This window comes from Pelophylax lessonae (assembly GCF_965119305.1).
Source record: "Pelophylax lessonae genome assembly, chromosome: 10".
Taxonomy (NCBI): domain Eukaryota; kingdom Metazoa; phylum Chordata; class Amphibia; order Anura; family Ranidae; genus Pelophylax; species Pelophylax lessonae.
The window spans coordinates 65,316,870-65,337,328 of record NC_138777.1 but is presented as its reverse complement, the minus strand read 5'-3'; positions in this window follow the sequence as shown (position 1 = coordinate 65,337,328).

Sequence of the window (20,459 nt, the reverse complement as noted above, 5' to 3'; positions counted from 1 at the left end):
ACTAATTTTTTTTTTTTACTAATTAATATGAAAATATATTAGTATATATATATATATATATATATATATATATATCACCCTAACTTATCAATATATTTTAACATTAATACTATATAGGTTTCTTTATAAGTGTGTTTATGAATGTATTATTTTTTTTTTATTTAAAATTTTGTAATGTAACACGTGAGTATCAACAACAGAAAAGGTACAATTAAACATAGACATTATGCAAATTAGGTCACTCGGAGTATGGGTAACCTGAACTGGGAAAGGGCAGGGTAGGGTGGGGGGAGGGGGGTCCAGAATCAAAAGAGCATGGAATCGGATAGGGAATGTGAGAGTGGGGGAGAGTTCTTGGGCAAGTCCTGGAAGGTAAAAGTGTATTCATCCATAGAGGGGTCGGACTTGGGGAAGGAGTATTTGACGTAATTGTCCCATTTCTGGAGAAATTATTTCCGTGAGGATGGGGCTGAAAAATCCGTGTTGAGGCGGTCAATGGAAAGAAGTGTGGAAAGCTCTAATCTGACCCGGGAAACTGAGGGGGGAGTCGTGGAGATCCAATTAGTTAGGATTGTCCTTCTGGCCACCAGTAAACAGGTCAGGATCCACAGACGATGTGGTGAGGCAGGGGTGCTAGACCACTTTTGGAGGCGTTTGTCCCAGTAACCGAACAGGAGCAATAAAGGGTCTTTGGGTATGTGGAACTTTGTCACTTCCCTGATGAAAGTCATTACCTGGTCCCAGAATGTCGAGATATAGGGACAGGACCAGAACTTGTGGCAGAGAGAAGGTCTTTCCGCGGAACATAATGGACACTTATGAGCATCCTGGATCGTTTTGTCCGAAAGAAACAGGACATAAGCACGGTGGAAGATCTTTAACTGGGTCTCTTTCCAGGTTGAGTTGGGCGTGACTCCGAGGGTGGCTTTGAGACCATTGATCATGTTGGGCAATGTATCTTCTCCAGGGAAATCCTTGAGCCATGAATGTATTATTATCATACACAATGATGTAGGGATCAGTAAAGATCACATTATCCTTATACACAATAATGGTTCGAATTTTGTCCGGTTCCTGCTAAACCGGAGAATCAAACTGTATTAGGCTGGCCTTGGCATTATCAGGAGCATCTGAAAAAGGAAGGGGGTAATCCCTGGCCAGAGTTCAGTCTACAAATCCATGATGTATTCTTCAAAGCAAAACATGGGTTTGAATTTACTGCCAAATTTGCTCCTCACTGTTTTATATTTGTTAAAAGCACAAAATGCAATAATTAGATAGTTAACATACTGTTAAAAACCATATAAACAAATTTGGCAGTTGGAATCTGTTTATTCATACAGTGGACTCCTATTTATTGCTTCCTCCCACACATTGCTCTAACAAATCACAGACTTCACCGAAGCACTTTTTATAGCCAGTAGTTTATATTTATACAAGGTCATAAAAACAATAACGAAAAAAATTCCTAAAATAATCAATTCACAAAACATTTTTACACTTGGAGAGAATTTTGCTTTTGCCACGTTGCTTTTACTTAAGAGAACATCATTTTATTGTACCTTTAAGATCCATTGTTCAATTATTGTTTTCAACTTATGGCAGTTTTCCATGACTTTAAAGCATGTCTGAATTTTGATCTATAGAGCAGTTGAAGCCAGGACTGACTCAACTTCAGCAAAGGGAGCATTTTGTCTCACTCTACATCCCCTGTCAACAGGGTTGGCACTGTCGCATCAAATTAGGATTACATTCAAGGTGTAAAATTATTCTCCAAAGAAGCCAAGCTCTATACCATTAACTGTCTGTTCTGCATGATAGGTATTTAGTTATACACAAATAAATAAAATTCAATTGCTCTGTGAAGTTTTTAGGAGGCTGTGCTATACTTTAATCAGAAAAGTTTTGGAGAGTTGGCAATATAAAGTTAGAGAGCGTTTCAATGGGGGATGTCGGATTTTCCTTCAGTGGTTAAACTGGACAAATTTTCACCACGTATAATAAATTATTCTGTGGAGCTGGACTACATTTCTCGGAACGCTGGGTCTTCTAAATGAACAGCATTTAAAGACAGCCAAGAAAAAGGAGGTTGTTGTATAAGTTAAAAAATGGTTTATAGTGCTGTACAGCTTAAGACTGCAAATTACATAAATAATCAGGCTTTTTCAAAAAATCAATGCACAGAGCAAAGATGGAGTTCAAAGTGTGCTAAACCATAGCATCCAATCACCTTTCAGTTTACTAAAGTTAGATTATCTAAAGCTGAAATCTGGCTGATTTTTGTTGCTTCTAACACCTTGTACTTTTCCCTTTATCCTTTTGAGTAAATCTAAAAAAAAATATTAAACTTGCGCTTGCAGACAATATAAATCTTTATTAAAGCGTTAGAAAAGACAGAAAATTGAAAAAAAAAACCCCACCTCCTCTACAAGGTAATGGCATATTTGTATCGCATACAAGCACATTATGGAAGACTTACCTTAAAACTAAGTCCCCCAGAGGCGTGCTGTCACTGATGACAGGGCTTCCATCCTTACCCAATTTTCCTTCCAGGTTCACGCGATCTGTCTAATGAAAGGCAGAGATGTCTGTCTGTCCAGGTTCACAGGAGCTGTCTATTTAAATGACAGAGCTGTCCGTCTGTCCAGGTTCACGAGAGCTGTCTATTTGAGACGTCACTTCTGCACATGCACACAGGAGCCATGATTGCAGCAGGACGCTCTGAATTGATGGTACACTCAGTATGCCTTCCATTCAGAAAGCAGTGGGCATGTGCTGGTGATTTCACCAGGTGCAGAAATAGTGAATATCTCCTAAACAGTGCATGTTTAGGATATATTTCTTGTACCTACAGGTAAGCTTTATTATAAGCTTACCGCTTTCAGAACTACATTTAATCATAAATATACCAATGGAAGAGTTTTTATTTTCTTTTTTAGGGACATGCTATTTGAAAGAAAAATGTTATCTTGCATAAACAAAATATTGGGCCTTTGGCAAGAACAGAAACATGCTTCAGACTATTTTTGCTTCTGTGTGTTCCATGCAACATATACCCTTACACAAAATGCATTTCCTTCCTTTACTTAGACATTCAATTTTAGCAATTATAAATCTTCCCCTTAGCTAACGAGAACTAGTCTGTAATTTGTAAAAATGTGCATTACTGCAGCTCTCAGTTATTAAATAGATAGTTGAGGCATAACAGCTGACATAACAAGTGGCTTACTTTTATCTTTACGTAGCACCCTCTAGTGGGCTACTAGCCATAGCGCAGGTAAACTATAGTCTGGCCCAGGGCTAAACCTAAACCATTTAATCTGGGTTAGGGTTATTAGAGGTTAGGGCTAGATGACTCATCCAGACAGCTCTCTGGTGCCTCCTCCTGGTTCTGAATGTTGGAGAATAGCAGAAGCTAAGAGGGTTGTCTTGCATATTTAGGGAACCTTAGTCAATCCCCAGGAATTTGGCCTGGCACGGAACTAAGGAGCCCCTTAACCACTTCAAATGACGGCGGAGCAGTGGGGCTCTCATTCTGGGACGCCGTCATATGACGACGCACCAGAACGGCCTCTCTTGCGTGCCCGCAGGGGCATGCAGTGCGGCGATCGTGGCAGTGTCATGTTCCTAGGACACGGCGCAACTCCGATCTTGGTAAAGAGCCAATGACATGGCTCTTTACTCATGTGATCGGCTGTGTCCAATCACAGCCAGTTACATGTAAATGAGGAAGTGCCATTTATCGGCTCTCCTTGCTTCACACTGTCAGAGTGTGTGAGGCGAGGAGAGCCGATCAGTGGCTCCTCCTCAAAGGGGAGCCTAGGACAGGTAATCAGGGCACTGATCATTAGTGCGCTGATTACTGTAAAGTAAACATAATGTGCCCATAAGTCCCCCCAACCAGTGCTTACAGTGTCCACCATCAGTGCCCATTAGTGCCACCCGTCAGTGCCCATCAGTGTTGTCTGTCAGTGCCGCCTATCAGTGACACCTCTCAGTGCCCATCAGTGCTGCCTTTCAATGCCACCTGTCAGTGCCCATCAGTGCAGCCTAACAGTGCCCATTAGTGCCGCCTCATCAGCACACATCAGTGAAGGAGAAAAATTACTTATTTTCAAAATTTAGTCACAGAAAATTAGAAACACTTTTTTTCTTTTCTCTTCTTTTTTTTTTTGTAAGAAATAAAAAACCCAGCAGTGATTAAATACCACCAAAAAGTTCTAATTGTGTGAAAAAAATGAGAAAAATTTCATATGGGTACAGTGTAGCATGACCGCGCAATTGTCATTCAAAATGTTAGAGCGCTGAAAGCTGAAATTGGCCTGGGCAGGAAGGTGGTGAAAGGGCCCTGTATTGAAGTGGTTAATTCACATGAGTCATGCCAGCAGGGGAGTTGGGTGGAAGATGGAGAAGCAGGGCTGAGGGAGTCTGTCGGTGGCGCTTGAGGGACCCCTGCCAGGCAGGGGTTTTACCTAGGGCCAGAACATGGGTGGCTGGCCTGGAAGGATCCTACCACAGGAGGCAGTTGGAGGAAAGCTTTCCAGAGAGGCAGCAGAAGCAAAGGGAGACAGAGTGAGTAGATCAGCACGGTACAGGAACAGACAAGGGGAGAGACTGCCATCTGTAGCAGGTCTCTCTTGAAAACAGCGGTGTGCTTAAGTCTTCATCTAACTGTGACGCAAAAAAGATAACAAAAAGTGCAGCGCTAATAATTATAGGTGTAAATCAATGGGAAAAAAATTCCTTAAAAAAATGGATAATAAGGAGTATAACTAAATTATACATGAGTGTAAATACAAACAAGAAAAAGGAAATAAACAAGTGATATGTGAATAAACACAATATGTGACAAGTCCTGTAAAGTCCGCAAACAGTCCAGGTAAATAAAAATCAACAAAAATTCAATAAATGGATAATCCCCAGTGTTTTAGTGACATGACTGTCCAACAAATGGGGATCAAGTGCTCAATGGATCCCAACACCAACTGAAAGTTGAAGATGTAGTTTGCTCACCAGAACTGTAGGACACAGAGTGCCGTATAGCACCTGGGTCAAAACAGCTAAATGTGATGTGGAGAAGGGGTCCAGATACTCAGCAAGCCATGGATGTCCAAGTGGAGATATAAAGCAGATGAAATACCTCCAGAAAACTCTCAGTCAACCAAACGATAATGGGTGGAACCAGAAAGGGGGAACACATAATAGTGTAATACTGCTATGCAATTTTATTCATCAAATAATAAAATATACACTTACAAACATCTCATGGTATGGAGCATGAAAGGATGTAATCTTAGGCTGTGGTAGCGTGGCCTTAACGCGTTTCTGCAAAAATGCTTTCCTCAGAAGATAATGCCAGATGATTTTTCCTTATGGTTAGCGCAATATTTTTTCCACATTCATCTAACTGTGCCCTGGGAGATGTCCAGTGTGTGTCAGTCGGGCAGACTGGGAAGAAGCAGCTAGGTGTTCACACAGATCTTCCACTTCTGCCTTGTTGCCATCACACACGCTTATTAGGCTGATTCTAGCTTGGTGCACTGTAACACCTTTTAAATGTGAGTACCTGTCTACTGTATATGATTTTTGATTTAAACACTTTAGCCCCGGACGATTTGGCTGCTCAAGAGAGGCCATGAATGCTTAATTCACTTATTCGAACACCATGAATTCCACAATTTCCATTTTTTGTCAAATTCGTTACTTCTACCCGCCCTCCGTGCCAGGATGCATTCATACATTTGGTTGGTCCTGACCAAGTCCAGAACCGCAGACACTCCAGGCGACCCAACCTCTTTCCATTGTCGGGTTATAGAATTTCTAGCAGCTAAGAGGATATGCGTCATCACACACCAACAATCTCTTGGGAAACTATCAATACCCACGTTGAGAATAGCCAGTGCTGGAGAAGGCCTGGTGAGGACGCCCGTTATTTCCGAGATAATGGAAAACAATTTGTTCCAAGAGCTGGTCAAGTTTTTACAGGACCAAAATACATGAGTAAGGTGGGCTACCTCTCCACAGCCCCTCCAGCACAGGGGTGAGTAATCTGGCATAAACTTGGATAAACGATAAGGGGTAAGGTACCAACCTAAGTTGATCTTCTGGGATAGTTCCCAGTGATTTGCACAAGAGGAGGCTGATCTGATGGATTTGAAAGCATGTCGCCATTGGTCCTCGGTATATGTCTCATCCAGATCCATCTCCCACTTCAGCAATGGGGGTGTTTTCTCGAAAGTCATCTTTTGCTGTAAGCAGTTATAAAAGAGAGAGGTACCTTTAGCTGCTCTCGAGGAGCCCACCAAAAACATCCACCCGAGGAGGGAAGATAAATGTGCGGGGAAGGCAGGGATCTCAGGAAGTGGGATATACGCATATACATAAATAAGTAGTTCTGGGGAACGCCATACTCCACTTGTAACTGGGGGAACGGTTTGACAGAATCCTTACAAAGCAAATCATCAATGGTAGACAAACCCTTCATAGTCCAAAGTCGGGTGGATATGTGGGGTACCACTAGTTCCAAAACATGGAGGGGTATAGGAATTTTAACCTGTGTCGAAGGCTCCAGTGGGAGAGAGGCAAACTCCCTCCAGGCTAGAAGGGATGCTTGTACCAAAATCGGTAGGCCCTTTAAGGGAAGTGGATGCCATCTATCCGCCAACAGCACCGACCGCAAGGGCAAGGGGGTACAAAATTCCGCTTCCATGGCGCTCCAGGTGGTCGTGTGCATTTGGGACACCCACGAGCGTAGCTGGGCCAGTTGTGAAGCAAGCATATTATCCTTTATATCTACCATGCCCATTCCCCCAGCGGTCCAGTGCCTGGTCAGTAGCGCATGTTTACTTCTTGGTCGTTTGCCTCTCCACACCAGACTTTTAAGGGCGGCTTGGAGTTGTAGGATGTATTTGCGGGGGATGGGAACTATCAAAGTCCTAAAGACATATAAAATTTGCGGTAGGAGGATAATTTTAAACGAAGCAAGGCGGCCCGACCACGTTAGTTCAGTTTTGGTCATACGGAGGCATTCATCAGAAATGTTGGTGACCAAGGGAGGTAGGTTGGCATTGACTAGGTGGGAGACTGTGGGAGTGAGATGAATTCCCAGGTAGGGTATGCTGCTCGTTTTCCACGTGTAAGGGTACTGTACGCTCAGAGTGTGGCACAGCTTCGGAGGCACGGCCACGGGAGGATCAGGGACTTCGAAAAGTTGACTTTGTAATACGACACCAAGCTAAAGCATTGTAATATCTGATGGGTGGCAGCCAAGGATTTAGCAGGATCGGTTAAGAAAATTATCACATCGTCAGCGAATAAATTAACCACATGATGGCGGGAGCCTATACGGAGTCCACTGATGTCACCCGATGACCGAACCGCCTCAGCAAGCGGTTCAATTAACAAATTAAAAATGGAGGGGGACAATGGCCAGCCCTGCCTCGTTCCATTTGTTATGGAGAAAGTTTGGGATAGCATGTTGGAGGTATACACCCTGGCGGTCGGGTTCGAGTAGAGCGCCAATATTGCTGAGACAATAGGGCCGCTAAAGCCGTACTTCATCAGCACCCGAGTCATATAGGTCCAATGGATGCGGTCGAATGCCTTCTCCGCATCCAAGGACAACAGCAGAGAAGGCACCCGACAGGATCCGGCTCTATCAATGAGGCCAATAATTCTCCTCGTAGCATCAGAGGCCTGACGGCCCCGCACAAATCCAGTCTGGTCTGCTTGAATTAGCTCAGACAGGATAGGATGCAGTCTCAACGCCACAACCTTAGCATATAACTTCACATCCGTATTCAATAAGGATATTGGCCTAAAGTTGGGGGGAGATACAGGATCCTTCCCCGGCTTAGGCAGCGTCACAACGTAAGCTTGGAGCATTTCAGTTGGCAGGGAGGCAGAGGATACAGCAGTCCCGAATACCGAGGCCAAATGTGGACTAAGTATATCTACAAATTTCTTATAGTAGAGGTTAGGTAAACCATCCGGGCCCGGAGATTTCCCACTAGGCAGCATATGAATAGCCTTCGCAATTTCCGCCTGGGAGATAGGGGCATTAAGAATCCGAAGCTGGTCCGGAGTAAGGCGAGGCAGGTTAATAGAGGATAAAAAGTCTGCTATTCAGTGGGTTGGGGAGTGGACGGATCCTCCTTCAAGTTATATAAAGAGCTATAGTACTTAGCAAAGGAATCCGCAATCGCTTGAAGATTCATGATCTTTGCTTTCGTAACCGGGTCCAGGCGATATGCAATTTTGTTTCTAACCTGTCTCGCCTTTAGCTTGTTGGCTAACAGCTTGCCGGCTTTATTACCCTGTGAGTAGTGGGAAACCCTCAGGGCCCTGAAGAATTTGTCCTGATTTTCTATTAACATTCGTCTAAGGTCTATTCTAAGGCGGGAGAGTTGTTGAGCTAGAGGAAGTGACGGGGAAGATTTGTTTAGTGGCTCGAGTCTCCTAATTTCCTGCAGTATGTGGTCGAGCTGCTGACTCCTCTGCCTCTTGAGCCTAGCACACAATTGGATCATGATACCCCTGATAAAGGCTTTATGAGCACACCAGACCACTGTAGGATCTGACATGGAACCGGCATTATCAAGGAAATACTCCTGCAAACATTTTGCGATATGTTGTGCGTGTTGAGGAGAGTCCAGAACTTGGCTGTTAGCTCTCCACAAGTAAGCCGGGCCAGCAGCCCCAGCCTCCCTTAGAGTCGTGGAGACCGGAGCGTGGTCCGACCAGGTGATCGCATGTATCTCTGATGATTGTACCAATTGTAACAAGTGCTTATGGACCAGTATCATATCTATATGTGAATATGAGTTATGGCATTGGGAGTGGTAGGAATAGTCTCTCTCTCCTGGGGGGAGACATCTCCAAGAGTCATATAGGTCCGCTGAGTGGAGCAAGGGCTGTAAGGCGGGGGGTGAGTGGCGGGGCATCGAGGTGGTATCTACCAGAGGGTCAGAAATGATATTGAAATCCCCGCAGATTATGATAGGGCCTTTCCTGTATTTAGACGCCAGACGGAGCATCTTTCTCCAAAAACGAAGCTGATAGGTGTTGGGAGAGTATGCATTGATCAACGTGAGTGGCATATTGTTCACCTCACAAGTCACTATCAGGTATCGGCCGTTAGGGTCAATAATGAGATCTCCCAGGGAAAATGCGACAGAATCTCTGATTGCAATCAGCACTCCTTTTCGCTTTTGGGGTGCTGAAGCCTGAAAGACGTGCGGAAAGTTCCTGTGTGCAATGTTAGGGGCAGAATTTATCTGTAGATTAGTCTCTTGGACACACAGTATGTCACTTTGAAGCTTCAACGCCTCCCTCCACAAAGATGCCCGTTTGGCCGGATGGTTCAAACCACGGACATTGAAGGTTGTGATTTTAATAGTCATGGGGTTGTACAAAGAAAATAAATGTGGTACCTGTAGCGTGTTTCATCAAGACGATGCGTGGCGTTAGAGCAGCGGATCTTCTGGGATACATGCAGTTACCAAAGTGTTCACCAACCTGGTAGAAGAGTAGGGTCTGTGGTGTCCTTGAGTTGAGCTGACCAAGGGATCTCCGGAAAGGGACAAGAGCGGATGGAAGGGAGAGATAAGGGGAGAGAAACACAGTCAATAATAAAAAAAAGAGAATTAACTCGAAAGCAGTCATGCTGCACAACATTCTGGAGGGGTAGAGAACAGTGGTCTGTGTAGCAAGACATGGAGAGACACTCAGTGAGGGTTGCTGTGAGTCGGCGAGCCCTTCGAGGATTTTTTACCCTTCTTTCCATATGAAACCGTTTGCCAAGCTTCTGAAAGTGGGGAGACTCGGGTGGAAGGAGGAGAAGGATCAGAAGTTTGCGCAGGGAGAATGCCCCACGATTGCAGCAGATCCAGGCCTTCCTGCAGGGATGTGACAGTGTGGGTCTTGTTGTTGTAGGTCACATTGAGCTTGACCGGAAAGGCCCATTTGTATACAATAGCATGGTTCCTCAGCGCTTTGGTAAGTGGGTGAAGATTTCTCCGTTTTTGCAAAGTGTGCTGGGAGAGGTCAGCAAAAAGTTGGATTCTAGCATATTTCTCCGGGACAGGGGCCATCTTGCGAAATTCAGACATTAAATGGTCCTTTACATGAAAAAAGTGGACCCTCATGATAACGTCCCTGGGGATGTCTTCGGACAGATGGGACAGTTTATGGAGACGCTGGATACGATCTATTACTGGTTCAGATGGAGGTGTGGCAGGTAGGACAGCTTGTATGAGTTCCCGGGCATAGCGGTCTAACTCACTGGGTTGGACTGATTCAGGTATGCCCCTAATTTTGACGTTATTACGTCGCGAGCGGTCCTCCATGTCCGCCATTTTATCCTTCAACCGCTCGATTTCCTCCTCATGACTGTAATGAGCATCAATAAGCTCATTATGGGATGAGGCGAATTCACCCATCTTAGTCTCTACTTTCTCCATGCGCCCCCCCAAGGCCTTGACCTCCCCTTTAAATGAATCGACACATGCCATCATGTCAGCATGCATGGAGGCCCTCAGGGACATCATCATATCCTTCAGTTTTAGTTTGGATACTGGCCTGTCGCTGGCAGGGAAAGAGTCAATATTAGCAGCCAGCTCCCTTGTGGAGTTTAGTGAAGAGGAGTCCCCAAGGCTTACCTCCCCAGTAGGTGATTCATCCGACATCCTGGGCCTGCTCTTTGCGGGGCTCCTGGAGAGCGGGGTTGATGCTGATGGAGAGCGCGGCTGTCCTGCCTTTTGGGAGTGTGAAGGCAAAGGGCTGTGAGGCGATTGGGACGCTCCGCAGGAAGACGCCGGGGAGCCTCCGCCGGCGCCATCTTGCCCGCGCTGCTGTCCCTGCACCATGAAGAAGTGTTGTAGTTGTCGCGGGTGGCCGCTGTCTTTCTTCTTCCTGGCCATGGTATCCGAGCCGGGAGGTGTAGGAGAGTCCGAGAAGGGTCCAGATGTAGCTGGATAAGGTTGTAGGGCGCCGATGTGGACGGATAGTGTCTCTGGTCCGGCGGAGCTGTTTGCTCACACGTCCATGCGGCTACGCGGCGACCACGCCCCCCCTAGACCCATTTTTTTGCTCGCAGGATTAACACTACACACCTATACGATCCGATTCATGTCCGAACTGACAGTTCACACTGCGATATGCTAACTGATCTGGGGGCGTCGTTAACTTTGTATTGACACCTCCAGCAATTCACATATGGCAGTGTTAACTGCCTGCGAGTTGAGTGCGATGCAGGAACCAGCAGTGGATTCGCAGGGTTCCCGCATCGCATATGTGTGAACCGGGACTTAATGTTTGAGTTTAGTTACACTTAAAAGATGTCGGCCCCAGCAACAAAGGGAAAAATAAGAGGACCCACAAGACATAAATGGAATGAGGCCCAAAGACGGAGGTTTCTGGTTAACAAATATAATCAAAAATTGATTCCAGGTGATTGGTGCCTCAAATTGCCATCATCCCAAAAATTTGATGCTAAAAACTAACACTATGCAGTGTTGATCTCCTCTGAGAAAAGGGGGGGGGGGATTTTTAAGGCAATACCATATGAAAAAACAAAATGAATTAAATAAAATATGATAATTTATTGGTTAAAAACAATATATCATGTCATGAATACATGGATATAGCAGGTTCCCTGGCCAATTGTGGAAAACCACGGCAGGCCATGGATCACAAAAACATGTGACATATATCTAAGCCATACAAGAATGGAAATAAACAAAAATGGTGAAACTGTGCAAGAAAGCAAGGGATAAATAGTATCTCTCCCACACCAGGGTGCAACCCTAGGTGAAGGAGAGCATTAATCCAACGCGTTTCGAGAGAATAAACAAACTTTTAGTTCCAATCTTCATCAGGGATTTGTCTATTAGTCCCTTTATTTTCTTACCTAAAGAAGAAAATTCCACAAACAAATATAATCAAAAGCATGTTAAAATGTCTTCTCTTTGAAAATACATTTCTTTTATAAATGTAAAATGGCTGATAGTCTTACTTTAAATATTACAGGCACAATACGTGTTCGGGTAAAAGCTGTTTTTAATATTGTTCAAGAGGACAATATATTAATTTATAATATTATCTCCTTCTCCATACCCCTATGAAATGTGTTAGGATACATTGTAACCATACAGTTGTGATGCATTTAGTTATGAATGCATAATATGTAGTCATAAAACAATACCCTTGCAATGTGTTAGTTATGACTAGGTGCTAGGGACAAACAATTAAAATGTGTGCTCTACTCTATGATTAGATAGGGATGAATTCCTCACTAGTGGAGACATAGCTGTGAAATACTGTATATGTGGACTCTGGTGGGTGATTTAAGCATCTTATTATGCCATATTTTTATGATTCTCATTAATTCTCAGATATAAATCCAAGTCTTTGCTGTAATTTTCTGTAGTGACATCTACTATGTATTTTTCTTATGCTGCAAATTCAGTATTAGCATTTACTTTTAGCTTTATATGATAATCATGACCTACATTTAGGAACGTGAGCATCTTATTCTCCCAAAGAAAATATCCTAAAACAACCAATTGCTGGTCTTTTGGGATCATCTCAAAGTGACAAAATACTGCATATAAATGATTTCACAAGCCTTACTTACTTTTGGGTGTTAGAAAAATGTTCAACTATTAAATGCCTGTATGCTGAGATATGCATCTATATAAATTCTAATGTATGCTAACTGCTTTATATATTTTATTTTTACCCTGGCTTTAAGTGTATGTAAAGTCAAAATTCTTAGGTTTAGTATTGCCAGATCATTAGCTATTGAACTATTGTCCTAGACCGATGCCAGCAATCCAATAGGATCATTAGCTACTGTGCAACCGCCCTGGACAGATGCCAGCAATCCAGTTCCATTTTTAAACCCCCTTAAATTCAACCATTTCCAGCTCACGCAGTTCTTAAACCCTGACAAAGGGAATATCTGAGCCACTGAAACATGTTGGCTGTTTTATCACATTACAAGTATAATACAAAGTGCAGAGCTAAGTAGGAACAAATACATTGTCACCAACATATCAAGGGTGAAAAATATATGAACATTAATATGAATATATAAAATAAGTCGCGCTGAATGAAAGTGAACAAATCAATGTCCAAAACCAAAACAAAAATAAATTAATCAAGTCCCAGTGCAAAAAAGTCCTAGTGAAACCGGATAATCTTCAAATTGATGTAACTAGTAAATTCCACACTTAAGGATCCGAAAACTTTTAGGTGATGTGCTTACCAGACAAACAATAATTAATTGCAGAAATAAATCATGAAGGAGTGAACTTGATTGTAGAAAACACATATGATGAACTCCCAAGAATAAGGTCATAAAATCATGGAAAAAAAGAAGAAAACGACATAGCATAATACCATAACGATAATTGTTCCTTAAACATCCTAAATTACACCATGCAGGAGGTGTATAATCCGTCACCAGATGTGGAGCTGCTTACCAAAGGAAAATATTGTTCAGGCATTTAACACTCCCCAAATAAGTGATCATAAAGACAGATGATATTGAAAATGGAAGAAGACCACCACCAATATGAAAGCCACTTACCAGATTGAGGATGGATATAGGCAGATAGAGACAAATCCCAAATGTACCAGGACCACCAACACTGACAATACGGGCCCCTTACCAGACTCAGATAGTAATTCTGCAATGTATGGTATCAAACAGATCCAATCCACCGACATTCACCACCGATAGATAACTCACACAGCAGGGTCAGGGTTGAAGATGATCCCAAAGGATGAGCCAATAATCTCAGTAGATGGACAAACCAATCCCAAATATAAAGAAAAACGCCAATAGTGTAAAAACTTAACCACTGGCTTATTAAATAAAGGAAACACACTTACATTCTGTTAAAAGCAAAAGAGCATGAAAAGCCACCAGCTGGACGGCAAGGCACATCTGCTCGCTTGGAACGCTTCCAGGGATGACGTCAGCACGCCTTGGCCCTTAGAGGGAAAGGCGGCGGCAGCACCCGGCAGCTGATCCAAAATTCGGCTGGGGTGCTGAAATTGCGGGCTCCCTGAACAGGTAAGCGTCTATATATTAAAAGTCAGCAGCTACAGTAATTTTTTTTTCCACAGCTGGAACACCGCTTTTGATATTTGAAGATCAACAGGTATGTATCCATGGATGTATCCATTTTTGATCAAGTTACATTGCGAAAGTATGGAGAGAAAAGTAGGTACCAAAGCCCGAAGCAGAAAGTAAGAGATACATTAATATTTGAGGATCAACAGGTATGTGTCCATGGAAATATTAATGTATCTCTTACTTTCTGCTTCAGGATTTTGTACCTACTTCTCTCTCTAAACTTTCGCAATGTAACTTGATCCAGTCGGGAAATTACCTAACAGTACGGCTATTTTGTTAACGTTTACTGTGAGTTTTTCCCTCTGTGCCACACTATTGCTATTAGGGAATTAAGTCTTCAATACACAACCAAAAGCTAAGTTTAAAGAATCAGAGGTAACCCAATATTGGGCTCTATTCCTACTTAAGTTTGGAGGGTCTATATTACACTACTTATATACTGTTATTTTTTTTTTGTTACCTCTTTGCAAATCTCAATATAGCTCACGAAATATAAAGTAGAGGTTGGACGTGGTGCCCCCCACCCCAGGACACACTATGTTCCCATGGGGTTATCCAGATGTGATGAACACCACTTGTACCATTAGGCGAGCATGATAATTATTACCCCTTTGTATACATAAGTTTAATTGAAAACTTTGTTTGTTGCATTTATCTCATTTATCAATTTTCCATGTGATGTTCAATTGCAAATCAGACTTGTTCAGCTGTGCAAAAAATTGGCCTTCAAGAAGTATAAATCAGAGGGCACAGTATCGGCTTTCGAGCAATACAAGGAGGCAAATAAGAAAAGTAAACAAGAAATCAAGATGGCTAAAATCAACTTTGAGAGACAAATAGCGGAGGATAGTAAAAAAAACCCAAAGAAATTCTTTAAATATATCAACAGCAAAAAAACTAAGGCAGAGCATATTGCACACATAATTAGCGATGATGGGGGGATGGTTACAGAGGACACTGAAAAAGCAACCGTGCTAAATGCTTTTTTCTCGTCAGTCTTTACACAGGAAAAGGAGGGGTACACTGACCATGACTGTATGGTTAGTAGTAATAAACAGGACTTGCCACCATGGCTAACAGAGGGGGAAATCAGGGAAAGGCTGGATAAACTTAACACAAACAAATCACCAGGACCGGATGGCATACATCCGAGAGTACTCAAGGAACTCAGTAAAGTTATATCGAGACCACTGTTCCTGATCTTTGCTGACAGTATTAGGACAGGAGATGTACCAGGGGATTGGAAGAAAGCTAACGTGATTCCAATATTCAAAAAGGGCCAGAGGCATATCCCGGGAAATTATAGGCCTGTCAGTTTGACATCAGTAGTATGTAAACTTCTGGAGGGGATGATAAGGGACTATATTGTAGAGTTTGCTAAGGACAACAACATCATCAGCAGTAATCAGCACGGGTTTACAAATGGGCGTTCTTGTCAAACCAATCTCCTTACATTCTACGAGGAGGTGAGCTGTGAGCTAGATAGGGGGAGACCAGTGGATGTGGTGTACTTGGATTTCGCTAAGGCGTTTGATACAGTTCCCCACAAGCGCTTAATTTATAAAATAAGGTCTGCAGGTATCGATAGCAGGGTTTGCTCTTGGATACGGAACTGGCTAAAAAGGCGGGTCCAAAGGGTAGTAATAAACAGCGCATACTCAGACTGGTCTGAGGTGGTAAGCGGGGTCCCCCAAGGCTCAGTCCTGGGACCAACCTTGTTCAATTTATTCATAAACAACATTGAGGTCGGGATCAGTAGTTCGATATCAGTTTTTGCAGATGACACAAAATTGGGCAGGGCAATAACTTCACAACATGAAGCAGATATCCTGCAGAATGACCTGGACAAAATAACAGAGTGGGCAACGACATGGCAAATGAGGTTTAACGTGGAGAAGTGTAAGGTTTTGCACTTGGGGACTAAAAACATAAAATCACAATACACGTTAGGAGGGGAGCCCTTGGGGGAATCAAAAATGGAGAAGGATCTGGGAGTATTGGTTGATGATAGATTAGGAAACAGCATGCAATGTCAAGCGGCAGCTTCCAAAGCCAACAGAATATTAGCATGCATAAAGAAAGGGATGCATTCCAGAGATAAGACTATAATCCTTCCACTTTATAAAACTCTGGTCCGACCGCATCTGGAGTATTCCGTCCAGTTCTGGTCGCCAGTCCTCAGGAGGGATGTGTTGGAGCTGGAGAGAGTCCAGAGAAGGGCAACTAAACTAATTAGGGGATTGGAGGACCTTGACTATGAAGAGCGTCTACAATCGCTCGATTTATTCTCCCTGGAGAAGAGACGTCTGAGGGGGGACATGATAGCAATTTATAAATATCTTAATGGGGATCCCAGCTTAGAAAAAAAGCTGTTCATTCGAAGGGATTGCATGAGGACTCGAGGGCATACAATGCGATTAGAGGAGAAGCGTTTTAACCTCAGGCAACGCGGGGGGTTCTTTACTGTTAGGGCAACAAGATTGTGGAATTCTCTACCACAAGAGGTGGTTTCTGCGGGTAGTATGGTGGCTTTCAAAAGACTCTTAGACTTACATCTCAAGGATCAGAACATTCAGGGGTATGGGAGATGATTACAGCCACACATGCCTACACAGGTTGAACTGGATGGACTATTGTCTTTATTCAACCTCACCTACTATGTAACTATGTAACTATGTAATTACTTTTATGTTATATGTATTTTGTTTTACACTTTGAAAACTTCAATAAAATTATTGAAACAAAATCATTTTCTGATGACATGAGGGGATAAAGAAAGTATTCTCTCTATAACAGGGCTCAAAATTTCAAGTCCTGAGCTACTAGCCAGGCCTTAAGCGTTACTCGCCACTACTTGCCCCACCTAACCCCTACCCTGCCCCACCCCTAAATGCGCCCTCAAAAAATTATTTTATAAAATTACACTGTTAAATGTTTTTGCATGACTGTAGAAGTTGCACAAATAAATATTAATAACAGTGTGATTGTATGTGCGTTTTACCTGGATTTTATGTGCATTTCTATTGAATTCTATTACACAGTGCATTTTCTGAAGCCGCATCAAAGATGCAGCATGCAGGACTTTAAAGCGCTTTCATGAAAACGCACTTTGTAATAGAAATTCAATAGAAATGCACCTAAAATCCAGGTAAAACGCACATACAATTACACTGGCCAAACCACAGTTCACCAGTTATTAGGGATAAGAGACTGAATGGGGGGGGGGGGGGGTCTGGGTTGTAATAATACATATTAATGAAGAGCAGAGTGAAGGGCTGTAGAGAAAGTGCTAAGGCTGTATTTTGGGACAGGACAGGGTCAGCTAAATGGCTGCTTGGAGTGCTCAGAGCTGGGACCGAGGCTGCAGGACATACAGTACTGATTTATGGAGAGGACAGCTGAAAGATAGAAGTATATGAAGGGTTAATGTGAACAGAGGACTTACGATTGTGCAGGGAAGATAAAGACAAGTGCGAGCGAGGACAAAGTGAAAGTAACCTGGCCGAGTACAACAAACCAACAGGGGAGGGGAGCTTGGAAGGAGAGAAATGATTAATGGCTGCAGGAGAGATAAGTGGCTGGAACGGAGGAGTGCAGAAATCATGCATTGTGCTGCTGCAATAACAGGAGGGAGAATGACATTCACTTCTGTCAGGCAGGTGAAGGCAGAAGCTCCCAGTGCGTCCCCCCCCCCCCATCACAGATATGGACACTGCCCACCCCTGCACGTCCAGACAGTGTTCTGTCTCTTCCTCTCCTTGCTCGCATTCAGTCATTTTTCACTCGCAAAATGCGAGCAGACGAGTGAAAAATTTGAGGGCTGCTCTATAACATACTGCCTGTGGCAATTTAGGATATGTGATTGTCTCTTGTCTCATGCTATAATGCATAAATCTAGATCAATATTGTTTGTGTAAAGTGTAGCTGCACTATGGCAATTGTTTATGAACTAAGTTTTTTTTATTAAGGGTTTTGATCTTTAATATAAAATCATTTAGTTTGTTACTGTTTAAGTATTTACAAGACATTTGGCTTTTCAATTAGCTTCCCTATTCCCACTGTCTTGGTCATCTTGTACATTGTCTGGATTACAGCCTCTGCTTTCCAGAGAGGAATGAGTCAGTGTGGTATTTTTATTGTAGACATAGGTGTGCACAGCCTATTGCATTAGGGTGTGCACCCCAAAGCTCAAACACTAATGGCGTTCTCTGTTGCCTCAGCTGCACTGGACGTTGAATAATTGGAAGTGCTCTGTGCTGAGCGGGTTTGCGTTCATTCACAAACTGATGCATAGTAAACACAATTTACTATGCTTCAGTTATGAATGAATACAGTGACTAAGTGTTTTCACTGTGTTCATTTTAAAAAGGAAGGGGCCAGTAAATGACATCTCGACTAACTCTTTTCCCCAGCTCTCCACCCTGAAACATTACCCGCAGCTGCTGAGAGTAGAGGAGGGAAGCCAGCAACTCTGCAGAGGTGGTGGTGGGGGGGGGGGGGTTAACACAAGGGGAAGCTCAGGAAGTTGGGGGAACTGGCACCACACAGAGTGATTAGAGTGTGCTCAGGCACACCTGGCACGCCCCCCTATGATTTTAGGCATATGAATGTGGTCAGCATATTATAAAGAATTTTGTGAGTTTGCATTTAGGTACTGTATATCCAAAAGTCTGTCAGTTTTTACCATGTTTGTCCAATTGGGAAGAATTCCCTTTATTTTTTGATCAGTAGACACAGCAAGGAAATTTTTCAAATGTGAAGGAAATCCCCTTTTTTTGACAGCTGTCACCACAAGTGTCCCCATTGGAATATTTCTCTTCTATTCCTATTTTGGTGGAAACCAACAACTTTGAATAAAGCCAAATTGTGTTGTAGCCTACACAGGGATATAAGCTCTCCCCATATGATAGCACTAGTGCTTGTTGCTTGATCTAGTACTGGCATATGGAGTAAGTATGGAGTAAGGGAGTACCAAGTATTCTCTTTGTTCCCAGATGCCAGAGGAACTGGTGAGAGTAAAGGTGGTTATAAGCTGCTGGCGAGGAAAAATACACAAACCCTATGTAAAGCAAGCCAAAGATGATGCAATTTTCTTTCCTGCATCCACGCGTTGCAGGAAAGATGATCACTTGATTCCTCCGTTAACACAATCACTGTCTGCCCATAGATAGATCAAATCTCGGTCACTTTACCAAGGCCCAGCCTAGATTCAATCCATCTAGGGCCAGAATTAGACTGTATTCCAGTGTGCCAAAGGATGCCTCCCACCCGTTGTACAGTCATAGAAAAAATAAAAGAACAACCCATAGAAATTCTTAATTTTTCAGCCTATTGGAACAAACAAACTTTAGATCTTAATTCAAATAGTGCATACATAAATTGGACATGGTGTATTCAATAATAAATAAATAATAATAAAATAAATACACTCCTACATTTACCACCACTTCAAATGCATGAAATTAGAATATGGTGTTCCAGATCATGTTTCAATGATTATAACCTCCTTAGGGAGTATCCATGTTAAACCTTATTTAAAGTGATAATAAAGGTTACATTTTTTTAAATTAAAATTTTAAAAAATGTCATTAGCTGCTCTGTGCAATGGTCTTGCACAGAGCAGCCTAGATCCTCCTCTTTTTAGCCCCCTGCTGATGCTCCTGGAGATTCCCCTCCTGCCGAGTGCCCCTATCGCTCCTGAGCTGGCTGTTTGCATTCAGACACACAGCCGGCTCAGCCCTGCACTCCACTCTCTGCTCACAGTTTTTAACTGAGAGCAGCAGGAGCCAATGAGAGCAGGGAGATATGAGAAGAGCTGCTGCACTTGATCGAGATTGGGCACAGGTGAGTATGGGGGGGGGCTGCAGGGGGAGCTGCACTTAAAAGGTTTTTAGTATGCAATAAAGTGATCACAAACCATCACTTTTAAAACAACCCATTCAGTTTAACTACTTGCCGACCGCCCGCCGCAGTTGTACGGCGGCAGTGCTAGCCTGGGAGGAGCTAGGGGGTGATCGCGCCCTGCCAGAGGCTCGCTCCCGCTCCCACCCCCGCTCATCGGCTGGGGAGTCAGTGCGTGTGACCGGCGCCACCGATGGCCGCCGGCCATTCGCAATCTCCCGCTGCAGTGATAGAAGGACAGACGGCTGATGTAAACACAGACGTCTGTCATTCTCACTAAAGTAATCACAGAGGCTATGCTATTCTGCTATGTAGGATCGTATTTCTCTGTAATTACATCACAAGCCATGCCCCCCACAGTTAGAACCACGCCCCTAGGGACATACTTAACCCCTTGATCACCAGTAAAGTTAAC